Below are 14,133 nucleotides of genomic sequence, written 5' to 3'. Positions count from 1 at the left end.
TTATGCATCAGTAACAATGATGTGTCATGGAGATCTCAAAGACAATATCACGGATTTCATGAATTGTCATTCTAAGTACATCATAGACGCAATGATATGTGTATGTAAGAAAGTATATGTTAGAAGTACCATCCGGGAGCTGAGGATAAGGATCAGAGAACACCTTACTAATTTAAATAGCCAGGATGCCAAACTACCTCTTGCACAGCGTTGGCAAATGGAACATCAGATGGCACATCGATGCAACATCACATTTGTGGGTCTCAAGCATATTAAGCCACACATAAGAGGTGGAGACAGACAATTGAGACTTCTCCAAGAAGAAGCACATATGATCTGCAAATTATGATGTGTTCAGCTTGGACTAAACCAGGAACATGAATTAAATGTATTCTTATAATTAGGTCTTTTTTAGATTTTGTTATCTGCAGAATTGGTGGATGCCTTCACATCCCAATCAGGATATACTTATTTAGTTCTTTAGGGATTGATGCCCTAGATCAATACAACTTCAATTTCATGTACACTGTAATTTGAGCCACCAGCATTCTTGATATAAGCATGGCTATTTCCTTATTTTTGGCACTATACTAAAATCAAGTACCAGAATACCAGGAATTTATTGTATTTCTTTAACTATTACCCAAAATGTAAGTATTATGACGATAGATTTGCCCCCCTATACGTACTACTTTTTCTGTCCTTAATTGCTAATTTGTCTAGATTTTCCCATCGTTAAAACTTACACAATGCAAAAGATTGAGCAGCAGATGCACCGTTGTAACAGCCTTACTGAGAGTGTGACTCGTATACTTTTTAGAACTCACTAGTGTGCATAAGCGAAAGCATTATATTTCATTGGAAACATTTATTTCATTTGATTATTCCTCACTGTACCTTGTGAACTAGCCACATTAACATTTGATTATAAAGTCTTGAAGCATATCATGTATCATACCTATAGTGCATTTAAGAATTACCTTATTACCATCACTGCTCAGTCTGTGACTAACGTAGTCATAGTCTATTGGTCTGTACGACTATCATCTTTAAGTAAATAAGATGCTGCTACGTGCACCCCTTTGTTAGGACCTGTTAACTTAATTACAGACTCAATTAGGTCACTTGCTTAATGTGGCAATTATATACTGTGTGGACTTTTCGATAGACGTGTATAGTATCCCTCATGGCCCTATGGCCATGTTCCAAACTATTATTGGAGACATTAAACCAGCATTTTCATTATGTTTAAACAACGAAAAAAACGACGTTTCATTACAATACGGCACAGCACTCACGTTAAAAGGCTCTTTGTTACAGAGCCGACCCGAGTTGCTAGGCAACCTCCAAGTAACTGAGTCAAGTGATCATAGGCTACTTTAACCTTTAGGCCGGTGATAGGCCAATGGAGACAACACCCACATTCCTAAAGCCTCCGCTCAGACAACCGGCGGAGATGGCAGCAACTCTCAGCGTTGTACGCATTGAAGTGTGAAAATGGGTAAGCCGGCATTATCTCAGCGTTTACATGATTACAAGCTAATGTTTATGTAAATCGTGTCACAGGCGAACAGACTTAAATATACTTTTTTCGTTTTACTTTTTGTTCCCGCTCGTGGTTCTGCTACATCAGTGCATTGTAACTGAAGCAGACAACAAGTCGACAAATCGTAATACTTGATTCTGAATACTTTTGTCATCTGGAAAACAAACCCTACCACATGAAATACATTATGAATGGCCGGTAAGATCCAGATCCTTTTTAATCTAGTATGTGCATCTAAAGTTGTGAGCTTTCAAAATATTAATTCTGGATTATGATAAAATAGCAGACCTATTTTCTATTTTAGATTAAACTAGTTCCCATGACATTAAATTACCAACTACCTCTCTAAACTACATAAAACCCTGCAGCTACATGAACACTGCCTAAAATCTGTATGTTGAGAATATCAGGTACCCTAAATGAATTAACCTTTTTGGTATGTGAATTTGCTCACCTTGTGTCATGATATGAAGAATCAATATAATACACAAGCATTTAACTAATTATATTTTCTGTTTTTGTTCTCTCCGCTCCTTTTTTTTTTCTCTCTCTTCACCTTTGTTTGTTTGCCTGTACCTTAAATTGAAATGGTGTTAAAATACATCTGATGGAACAAATTCAATTGAAGTTTTTACCTTTCACTATTGGTTAAACTATTGTTAGTTATACTGGATTAATTTCAGTTATATATGTTTACGCCCCGAAGACGGCCCAGACAGGGTTGAAACACGTGTTGGCGTGGTGTTTTTTTATGGAACAATAAATAATTACTGATGTAAAGCATACAGTTGCTCACTCCGTGGCCGCTCCGCGGGAGACAACAGTAGATAAAGGTTTGTCCAAAACTCAAGCAATGGATACAGCAGAAAGACTCTGGGCTGCCACTGCCAAAGTCTGCCTTCACTCTGCTGCTCACTCCACGGCCGCTCTGCGGCAGACCCCAGTAGATGAAGGTGTGTCCAAAAATCAAGCAATGGATACAGCAGAAAGACTCTGAGCTGCCACTGCCAAAGTCTGCCTTCACTCTGCTGCTTACTCCACAGCCGCTCCGCGCCAGACCCCAGTAGATAAAGGTGTGTCCAATAATCAACCAATGGATACAGCAGAAAGACTCTGGGATGCCACTGCCAAAGTCTGCCTTCACTCTGCTGCTCACTACGCCTTTACTGTACTTAACATGTTGATGTGATGCTCTGCTCTCAGCACTTTGCAGTCCTTGGTCTGGAAGTTTGTTCTTTGTTCCTATGTAAAGCAGAAGTGCGGTAAGATTGTTAAGGCGGACGTTATTTCTCTTGTTGGTGCATTCCACTATCGCGCACACCCTATGCCTTTTCTCTGTTTCTTTTATAAGTACTGAGTTGGCAGACCTACTATATTTTCCTTTGCAATTTCCGTACATGGTGCTGTTTGTTTATGTCCCTTGACTTTGCTACATGGTACCACTATGTAAGAGACTTTGGCAGTGGCAGCCTAGAGTCTTTCTGCTGTATCCATTGTTTGATTTTTGGACACACCTTTATCTACTGGGGTCTGCCGCAGAGCGGCCGCGGAGTGAGCAGCAGAGTGAAGGCAGACTTTGGCAGACCGTGGCAAGCCGTGCAAGCTGCGCGTCCCCATCCAGGTTTCTTGTTTGCAAGAGGATGGAATTTTCCCACTCGCTGCTCGCTTCTAGTTGACACAGAGGAATTAACAAAAGGTTTGGCCCAAAGATGGAGAAAAGCGGAAACTTCAGGGCTGAAGTGGGGTGTGAGGCCACAGAAGCTGCAGGTATGGCTCCCCTCCCTTCTACCCTTTTGTCTACCCCTTTGCCTACCCCTTTGTCCACCCTTTGTCCTTTGTCTTTGTTCTCCTCATCTTTCCCTTCCCCTCCACTCCCCTCTTTCTCCCCAGAACCCTGCCCCGTACCATTTCCCGACCTACCTGCAGCCCCATCCCAGAGATCCAAACAGAGCCTCGCAGACGCATGCTGCGTCCACCGAAGGAATCTGTGATTTTCAAGTTAAACATGAAGAAAAGGGGGAGAAGCTTGCAGCCTTAAAATGGCCTTCAAGAACAAAACCAATTGCAGACGTTGGTGACAGTCTGCCGTATCTCCTGAGCACACCAGCATTGTTGAGGGTCGAGTGCATGAGGAATGTGCCCCGCCCAGTACAAGCGAGTCTTCCATGAAATTGTCTGGCGCTGAGCTTGTTACACAAGCCCTGCCTCTATCTTCTATACTGGGAAATATTCCAGCACTAAAGAACAAGGAGGCTAGCAACAGCTACCGTACTGCGGCGAATATCAACAGCGTGCAATCCAGCCTTGATGATGATGCGATAGACACAGGCAACAAAGAGCTGGCCATCCAATTGCCCCCAAGTTTTGCTGTTGCATTAAGCAAAAGTATGTTGGAAATAATAAGTACTGAAAATGTAAACACCATAAAAGTAACCGCCATCGACATACACGCTATACCAGTACGGGAAGATTTAAAGAGTCCTGAACCTGAAGCTGTCAACATACTGGTGAACACAAACGAAGTTTAGCAGGAAAACACTAACAACCTCAGCAGTGATATAAAGCACAGACAATTTATGGTACCTATCCCAGTGGTCAAGCCACATCCTGCTAAAGGAAATCCTTCTGGGGACTTGGCTGGGAATGAGGTATGTGCTTTAACAAACAGCCCCAAAAGACTAGATTCCCTAGACTACTCAAAGTCGCATACTACAGATGCACAAAAAGATGATAGAATTGACCGCAACTAAGACCAACTGCATGAACGGAAGAAGGAGATGACCACACGGGAAATCCTAAAGTGAGATTGTGCCCGTACCCTAAGGTCAGGCGCTATAACATAAGCAAATTAACAAGAAGAGCGAGTTTGAGAGCCAAGGGTCCAAAAAAAATAGGCCCAAGGAAAAGATTGGACTTGCCTATAAGTGTGGAATCCCTAAATTAATTTTTTTTTTAGGAAGAGAAAAGGGCCTCTGGTGATATTGGCAACTGAAATATCGGACACTGAAATTCTGGAAAGTTTAAGTCAATAAGAAACAAACATTGTGCCACCCGAAACCAGTATGACCATTTCAAACATCAGCAAGATTTCAACTGAACCAGAAAAAACAGGATTGCATATGAAGAACTGGATTAGTCTTGTCCTTAGATGGCACTGTGGCAAGAAAATTGGAAGTCACTCTCCAGTCGTACATTTGCGGGTGGACAGTATGGAGCCATTTCGTAGATCTAGGGCAAATGTGGAGACTGTATGCTCCTCTGAGATGTTAACAAGGAGCAAGAATTTACCTTGTGAAAATGCTCCTTTTACACCTCCAAGGCTGTCAGTGGAGACCATGGGCACAATGACAGAAAGATTGTTCTTGGTGGGGCCCCCGCTGCAACCTGAAAAATCAAACAATCAAGTTGGAACACAGTCTGTGGCCGTATCAACGAGAACTGGACAGGCCCAGACAAACTTTGGCCGGGTTGGGGAAATGGGATGTAATAACCCCAATGAAACGCCACAGACCCAAATCCAGACGCAAAGATTAAGTGAACTCCAACAACCCCCTCCAAGATTCCCCCCCCAAAAGAAAATCAATCTGTTTAACATAATGTCGATGGTCACAATTGTGCTTGCTCCCTTTATCAAGCTATACGAGAGCATCAACAATACCTTGAAACACCAGACTTCAATTATAGCCATGATGCACACAAAGCTGAACTATCTGGAAGGAATTTTGGTAGGAACTGAGGGGAGTATGACATCAAGGATCGAGCAGTCCTTCAATTAAGAAGAGCTGAGATCTCTGCAAAGATTGGAAGTTAATAATCAAGCGGTTGAACACTGTATTCGGAGGATGGAGAATTCCTCTCAAACAACTGGTGAACCACCGATCATTATGATGGAAGAACCTTCTCTGACGACAGGCCAACAAGATCTGAGAAATACGGATATTGTTCACCTACACTCTCCGTATCCTATGGAAGAAATAATTGCCGTAATAGATGACGAAGAGGCAAATAAGAAATCTCTCCAGAATCGTGGCATAACTAACAAATCATTAGCTGAAGAAGGGAACCCCTCTGTGCTTAACAAGAGCCTAGAGGGTAACATACTTAAGATCTCTGCAATTGACCAAAATACAAACGTCTTTTCATATGGCATATTCAACCAACAGAGACTATCTGTCTCCATTCCCACTAAATCAAGTACGAATCAAGCAGAAAAAAACAGAAGACTCAAAATTATCAAGGGAAATACCAAACTTACAAATAAAGCAGTGGCTCAGACTAACAAATCCATCTGATGGGAACCAAATATCTGAGAAACCTAATTCCCCAGAGAAAAACAAGACCGTTCAACTCTGAAGCCCATGGCTCTGATCTTGGACGACCAATCGGATTGGAGTATGTACACACTGGAGAAATCAGGTCTAGAAACTCCAACGAAAGAAAAACTTAAAAGGAAAGCTGAGACGGTCAAGGACAGAACTCAAATAATGGAGCCTGCGAAGAAAGCCCAAATATACAACCTACCCTCTCCGTTGGACAACAGGCCGCCGACTAAAAGAGATAATATCTCAAGCGGCATTGGAAATGAGAAAAAAATGATAAAGGAAAAGGAAAAAGAGGAAAAATCTGAAAAGACAAGGACAAAGGACAACCGATCCCCTGAGAGAAGACGCAACAGGAGATACGAAAAGCATAGAAAGTAGCCATTGTACAGTTCTGCCATTCTGCCACCCCTAGCAAAATTTGTACAGAAAGTTCAAACAGAAGAGTTAATACAGTAACTAACAAAAAGTGAATCGACTACCAATAAGGAAACTGTAACTTCTCTGTCAAAATGTAGAAATGAAAAGAAATGCACTAAAAGAAATGCATCTTGCACTACTGCTAACAAAGCACATACAAATGGTAAAGTTACCACAAGGAACCATTCCAAAAAATGTATTTTTCAAAAAATGTTCCACCACAGAGTCCTTCAGAACCTTATAAATAGAGGGGAGAAATCATGCTCAACCCTTAAAACTTACTGCAGAAAAGTAATCCTGGAAGCTCTTGTAGACAGTGCAATGGTCCTGAAACAGATGTTTTTATAATCATTTTAAAGAGAAGGAAACCATTAAGAAAAGTAATTAGTAAGCTACAACCAATTCTGCGAAACAAACACAATGTCAGCATAGATACCTGTGGCACCATCTGCAGAGGTGAGTGGAGTCACACCACCAGCACAGAGCCATACTTCAATGAAAAATCCTACAAACAAGAGCAAACAAACCAAATTGCCATACATAGCAGTGGACGAGGGTATGAAAAGGTACACACTACCATAATTGAAGAAGAAACACTGCTCTCACAAATATCTCCATCAAACCTAGATGGCACAGTCCATTCCACCAAACCTATACGCCTCACCTACCAATGGCCTTGGACATCAATGTGTAACATTCAGCAATACTCTATCAAATCTTGGCAGCAGTTCCTCAATCACTATGTGAAAGCCAACAACAAAGGAAAAATGAAAATACTACAAACTATGCACTCCTGTCCAGTTCGCAAATACACCACAGGACTACGAGGACACACCTTAACCTGTTTTTCTGGACCTACTTGCAAAAGCACCTTCCACCATATCAAAATGTTAGCGACACACCATTCTACTGTAAGAAATCTCGTTTACAACTGTACTCTGCAAAAACTCCAGCTTTAGCACAGCAACATTTAAATGATATTCTCCTGCATGGTACAGCCAAAGAACGGCTCGAAGAAATACCTAGTGGGAAAATAACAGATTTCTGAGGGTTCACCGCAATGCCAGACAGCCTTGCGTACCCTTCCATAACCTCCAGGATGTATTGGAGATTTTCTTCCAGGTACCTCAGGTACAACAGCAAATCATCTGCATACAAGGAGATTAAGTGTCGCTCCCCTCCCACCTCGATACCTATTGTATCATATTGTTGTCTGAGGTATATCGCCAGAGGTTCTAAAGCTAATATATACAGCATAGGGGACCACGGGCACCCTTGTCTGGTACCTTTGCCTAGCTGCCATCTGTCAGAAATCACTGCTCCCGTTTTAACCCTGGCCAACGGTTCATTGTATAGCATCTTTGCCCATCTTGTGTATCCTGGCCCCATACCATAGCCTGCCAAGGCTGCCAGCAGCCATGGCCGCTTAACAGAATCGAAAGCCTTCCCAGCGTCCAGGGATACTATTGCCATTTCACCCTCATTCTTACTCCCCCACTCAACAACCCAATGGAGTCGTCTGTGATTGTGAGTTATGGTCCTATTCGGGACATAGCCTGTCTGGTCGGGGTGTATTTGTTTGCCAATAACTCTGCGCAGTCTGCCTGCCAGGACAGCCGTCAATATCTTGATGTCCTGGTTCAGCATTGACAATGGTCTATAGGAGCCGCAGTCATATCCGGGCTTATTAGGCTTGGGAAGCGGTATTATGATCGCTTCTCTTAGTGACTCTTGCAGCCGTCCCATCTGAAATGCTTCGTTTAGCATATCCAACATCGGGGGGAGCACTTCTGCTTTATACACTTTGTAAAACTCACTTGGAAACCCGTCCGCCCCCGGTATGTAGGTATATGTCTCACCACTTCTTCTAGCTCCTCCAAGGTGATCGGTGCGTCTAACTCCTCTCGTTCTTCCACACTTACTTGGGGCAAACCTATGTCATCCAATATATTTGACATTTCCTCATGGCTGCTTCTCTCCCCTTCCTCATATAGTTTCCTGTAGTAATTTGCAAACTCCTGATTCACTCCCGCTTGGTTATCGGCTACACTGCCATCTGCTCTTGTGATTGTCCTAATGGTGGGTCTGGGGATCTCACTCTTGTATAACCATGCTAGGAGTTTAGTTTAGTTTAGTTTGTTTATTTATAAAGCTCGTCCGAACCCTCAGGTAGCTGGGCGCATAATCATGTGCACAGCATAGTTACAAATCGTTACACGAACATCAAAATACAACAGACAGAGCATACATTAGTCCAGGCTCTGAATGTTTACATGCAAGAGTAGAATAAACAGAGAATAGTATGTACAGAGAATAGGCACAAAAATAGTTACAGTGGCGAGTGAGGACCGGGTTACAGGTTGGTCCTGAGTAGGCTGTAGATGGAGTAAACATTACTGCAGGTAGAGAGCGGCGGCTGGCCGGTCGTGTCGGTGAGAGTCCAGATGTTTAGGCTGGTAGCCATGATTTTACCATGGCTCTGAATGGCCAGAACGCGGTTTCCGATCTAATTCCGATCTAAGGAGCCTTCCTGTTTTATCTCCACCAGCATGCTGTCTCTCTATATATTTATTATAGTTAAGATTACACAGCCTATCCCATTGCTCTGCACATGTCTGTTGCAATTTAACTATCAACTCCATGTCTCTTTCAGTGTCCCCTCTCCCCTTTTGTGTCTCTTCCAGTTCACTTTCTGCCTCCTGTAGATCGGCCAGTTTCCTCCCTGCAGGCTTTTAGATTTTGCTATAGAGACGCCCCGCATTACCACCTTAAAGGCTTCCCATAGCGTGCCCGCTGAATCCACACTACCCGTATTCACCACAAAGTAGTTTGTGATCTCCTCCCTTATCTCTTCCCTAAAATGGGGGTCCTTCAGCGCCTCTGCCCGGAGATGCCATGTTGGGATTCGTGCTCTTGGGGGGCAGTATTGCCAGCCAATAACCAGGGGCGAGTGGTCCAACAGGACCCTTGCCGTATATTCTGCCTGCACGGTCTCTATCAGTATTTCTGACGTAGCAAAGACATAGTCCAGCCTCATAGGTAACTGTTGCGGGGCAGAATAGTGTGAGTACTGCCTTTCTTGGGGGTGTATAGTTCTCCACACATCTGCCAGACCAAAGTCGTCTAGCAACGTCTGCAACGCTTTTGCTGCTGGGGCAGGTCTATCAAATTTCTGATCTGATCGATCCACACCAAGGTTCAGTACACAGTTGAAATCCCCACCCCAGATGACCGCACTCCCCACACACATGCTAAGGTTAGTACTCAGGGTTCTAAAGTATGTTGCCGTGTTCTGATTGGGGGCGTAGGTGTTCACGATACATATCTCCCTGTTTTCCACAAGTCCCCTCAACATGACCATTCTCCCTTCTGCTTCCACAGTTCCTTGCAACAAGTGAAATGGGACATGCGGCGCCACCCAAATGAGCACTGCTCCAGCATAAGCAGAGTATGTCGAGCCCGCCACAACCCCTTTTCATTTCTTCCCCACCGTTCCCAGCTTTTCGCGTGTCAAGTGAGTTTCCTGCAGCAGTGCAATGTCTATCTTTTGCCTGCGCAGATACAACATAACCTTGTTCCTTTTTAGATAACTATTGAGGCCTCTGACATTCCATGTGAATATTTTAAGGTCCCCCATGGCTTGTTAAATCTCCCATTCCCCCCCCAGCAGTGCAGACCTGTTCCTTTTCACATTCCTGTCTATATAGGCTCATACCCCAGTTCAAACTTTCCTTAACTATACACAACCCAAACACCCTTCCCGAACTCCCTCCCGCCACCGTTCCCTTCCCCAACTTCACTCCCCCAAACAATTGCCCAGCTCCATCCTTTTCTTTTCTCATCTATTAAAGTTTCTGCCAAGCCTTTGCCAGGATACCTCACAGCGTGACATACTAGTCCCCATGAATTGCCGCAGTCACGTATCTTGTTCTCCTTGGGCTCATGTAGCATCCTGTTCCGGGCAGCCCTGTAGGTCTAGCCAAGTGGCGGCCTCCTCTGGGGTGTCAAAGAAAAATATTCGACTCTTATGTAGCACTTTCAATCTCGCGGGATACAGAAGCATATATCTGATGCCAGCCACGCGCAGCTGTCTTTTCACCGCTACATAGCTGTATCTCTGCCTCTGGACCTGCATTGTATAGTCCAGATAAGCTGTGATGGTGGCCGAGGCTCTGTCTATTGTGCCTCCTTTCCTGAACTACTCTAAGATCTTTTCACCATCTCTATAATTCAGAATCTTGGCAATTATTGCACAGGGAGGTGCTCCGGGTTTCGGTTTTCTCGTGAGGGCTCTATGTGCACGCTCCACTGTAAATCCTTGTGATAGCTTGTCAGCTCCTATTTCTTGCAGGATCATGTTTTCCACATAGTCCATGGGGTCTTGGCCTTCTTCTCCTTCCGGCAGACCGACCACTCGAATGTTGTTCCTTCTCGCTCTCCCTTCTGCCTCCTCCGCACGGTTCTCCAGGTTGGCCACTTGCTGTTTTAGTATGTGGACTTCTTTTGCATTGTCAGTGCTGGTGCTCGTGTTGGTTTTAACAGCACTTTCCAGGCTGCTTGTTCTGTCTGTCAGTGCCCTGACATCTTGTCGCAACAAATTGACATCTATCCCAACCACGTCGATCTTAGCCTCTAAGGAGGTCCTTAAGTCTGCCATTGCCGACCCCCAGGAGTCCTTTATTTCTATTATAGTTGCCAAAATCTGATGGTTGTCAGTCCCAGGAAGGCTCCCCGTGGGCCCACTTGCACCCACCAGCGCCGATGCGGCTGGAGACTGCTGCGTCTTGGCAAACGCCTCCATCGTGGGTTGTTTGGTCTTACTTTTGACCACTCTCCCAGTCATATTGCGGCCCAGGGCAATTATCGCTTCACGCCTCGATCGTGGCACAGCAAGCCCACCACTCTATTTCACCTTGATGTATGCAGCTTACTCTTGTTTGCAGCTATTATTACGGGTGCTTTCTTAGATTCCTGCGCGTCGAGCAATCTCCTCATGTGGGTTATGTCCTCCCACGTACTGGTTAGCCCTTCTGCTTCTCGACGCAATTTCACTCTGTGCGCCCTCCAGATTCCGCTCCTGGAGCCCAGCCCCTATGTTTTGCGGGTTGTTTGCCTTTCCTCAGTGCCGCTGGGCTCGTGTGGCGCTCCAGTCACACCATCACGCACTTGCCGGTCAAGGAAGTTTTTCTCCTTTCCTACGTCTTCCCCAATATTGCTCAACACCCTCAGCAGCACAGTCCACCCATCTCAGGTGCTCCACTGAGCTCCCCACACATCTAGAGGCTGCCCCACTTATTGTTGGACCCAAGGCTCTGGATCTCCCCTGTAATGGCCCAAGGGATAGCTTCCCTCTGTAGCCAGAAGTGTTATGTTTGTAGCATCTTTCCTGGCTTATCTGCCATGAGAGGGGAAACTTCATGGGCAGTACTGGTCTCGCACCTTAATCGTTATGTGCATTTCAACGTTATCAACCAGCCTCCATGCCACTTCCACAGGCGCTGGTATTATTGCTATTCTTCAGCTGCGCTTCTTTATTAGGCAAGGATGGTGAACCCTCCCCCCATCCCTCGCACTGTTGAGACCAAGGAAATGTCTCACAGTGGGCTCCTTCCCTGTGCTTGCCACAGCACCCAGATCTCGTTTGGGCTCAGCAGTCTCATCCCCGCGATCTGCGCACTCGGGCGCCTTCGTGCATCTACTCAAGCCCTCACTAGCTGGGCCTCCGCCTCTCCGCTAGCGCTCGGGAGCTGATTGCTGGTCGGGCGTCACACTGCACCTCCTCTCTTGTCCCACAGCACCGGTGCATGCACTGCGTCGTGCTCGTACATCCCAGGGGGCCTCTTTCTTGATGTCTCACGTCGTTGGGGGCGGGTGGCGTGCAGACCGCGGTCACCGGCCCCCGTCTCCTACTCACACGGCACCGCAGTCACTGTTCAGGTGCACTCACTTTGTCAGCCCTTTCCTTTCGAGCGGCGTGAATGCAATCTCGTATTCGGCTACAATGTTTCTTCATGAGCTCCTTGTTTTGTCATTCCAGTTTTCGCGCCGGCCCCTCATTGTTGTCCGCCATCTTGGATACACAATAACAAAGACACCAAACTTCCCAACGTCAGTTTCTTCCTTATTGCTCACGCGATCTTCTCAGTATTTGTAGCTGAGGCAGAGCATCCCATTCATGGACCCGTGTCTTCATTGTTGAAGCTGGGGAATCATTTCTAGCATGCGTAAACACGGATCAATAACGGATCGTCGGAGCAGCTCCCAGCAGGCAAGTCCTGCTACGTGGTCAGTTAGCCATGACCCCCAACGGCTCGAAGAAATAGAGCACATCCAAAGAACATATTTTGGAACTGAAGAGCACTTACAAACTCCATCACTTTCAGACAACAGTAGTGACAACTTTGAAGTTGTCCACTTTCTATGTCACACATACATAAAAGAAATCCAAAAGTTCAAAAGCACATCTGCTGAAGTGCCAAATCAAGTATGTGTGTGTTGTCACAGACCTTTATATAAAAAGAGCATCAAAACTGTAGAAATAATGCACAGAATAGAATTGAGGAATCCCAAATGGTTTCAATTATCTCTGTACCTTATAGCTGAAAACAAATACAAAATTACTAACACCTTCATACTGTGCACATATTGCACTGCAACACTTGACAATAACCAAATGCCTTCAATCAGTAATAATTTAGAATTATTTCCACTGCCAAATGCACTCCAGCAGCTTAATTTGTATGAGAGCATTATAATCGAAACAGTACACCCCTTTCAAACAATAATACGACTTCAACCAAAAACTGCAAAATTGCCTCCCCCGAATCACTACGAGGGATTTGTGGGAAAGTACCATTAGATCTGAAACAAAAGGTAGACACTCAACGAGTGCAAACGACAATTGAACAATCTTTGATTATCGTGGTAAAACGTGTACCTACAAAAGATACAACAATTTGGGAGCAACTAGTCGACTTAAAAACAAAGTTAGGGAAGATTTGCAAAGAAAACAATGAATACTACAAAGAAATAAATGTTGAAGAAAACCCCCAGAGAAACCACCAAATTATTCAGGAATCCTCAACAATTGGCCAATTTGAACTTCTAGATCCTACAGTAGACACCAATATTTTAAATCACTATACAATTCACCCACTGCACTCCAAAGATGACATAGATTATGCACTAGAAACGTATCAAATGTGGCTAGCCAAAGGATACCCAATTAGTATATGGGAAAAAAGCGCAAAAGCACAAGCCTTCCCTCTACTCTTCCCAACTGGAAAAGGTCGAAGATATGATGAAAGATACACACAAATAACTGCATTAGAATACCGCTCTTTTCGAATGTATTGTGAAGACCCTAGATTTAGACAAACGTGGAATAAATATTTCACCTCCTGTTTGAAAGTGAACTAGCGACACTATGTCATGGAGTTGCAAACACATTTAAAACCAGTTCCCATGTTCAAAGCATGTCTGCTACACAGCTACATCAAAATGTGCAAGATAAGGATGAAGTTTCACAGGCAAATATTACAAATCTCTTGGCAAACATGTGTGGTATGAAAGAATCCTGGTTCCGATGGTACGCAGATGTACGGTGTATGCTACGCAACCTTGGACCACCCAAGTGGTTTGTCACTTTAAGTTGTACAGAGTATGCATGGAAAGACATGCACACTTGCCTACGCATAGCAAACAAAATCAAAAGAGGTGTTGACATGAAAACACCAGGAGAACTATGCTTTCTAGATCCTGTAAATGTATCAAGATACTGCCATCATCGCTTCATTGCCATGCTGCACTTCATTTGCAATAAAGCACTTCCTCCCCTCGGAGAAGTGG

This window comes from Ambystoma mexicanum, chromosome 5p, assembly GCF_040938575.1.
Source record: "Ambystoma mexicanum isolate Mex_15411 chromosome 5p, UKY_AmexF1_1, whole genome shotgun sequence".
In the NCBI taxonomy this organism is placed as follows: domain Eukaryota; kingdom Metazoa; phylum Chordata; class Amphibia; order Caudata; family Ambystomatidae; genus Ambystoma; species Ambystoma mexicanum.
This window is presented reverse-complemented; position numbering follows the sequence as displayed.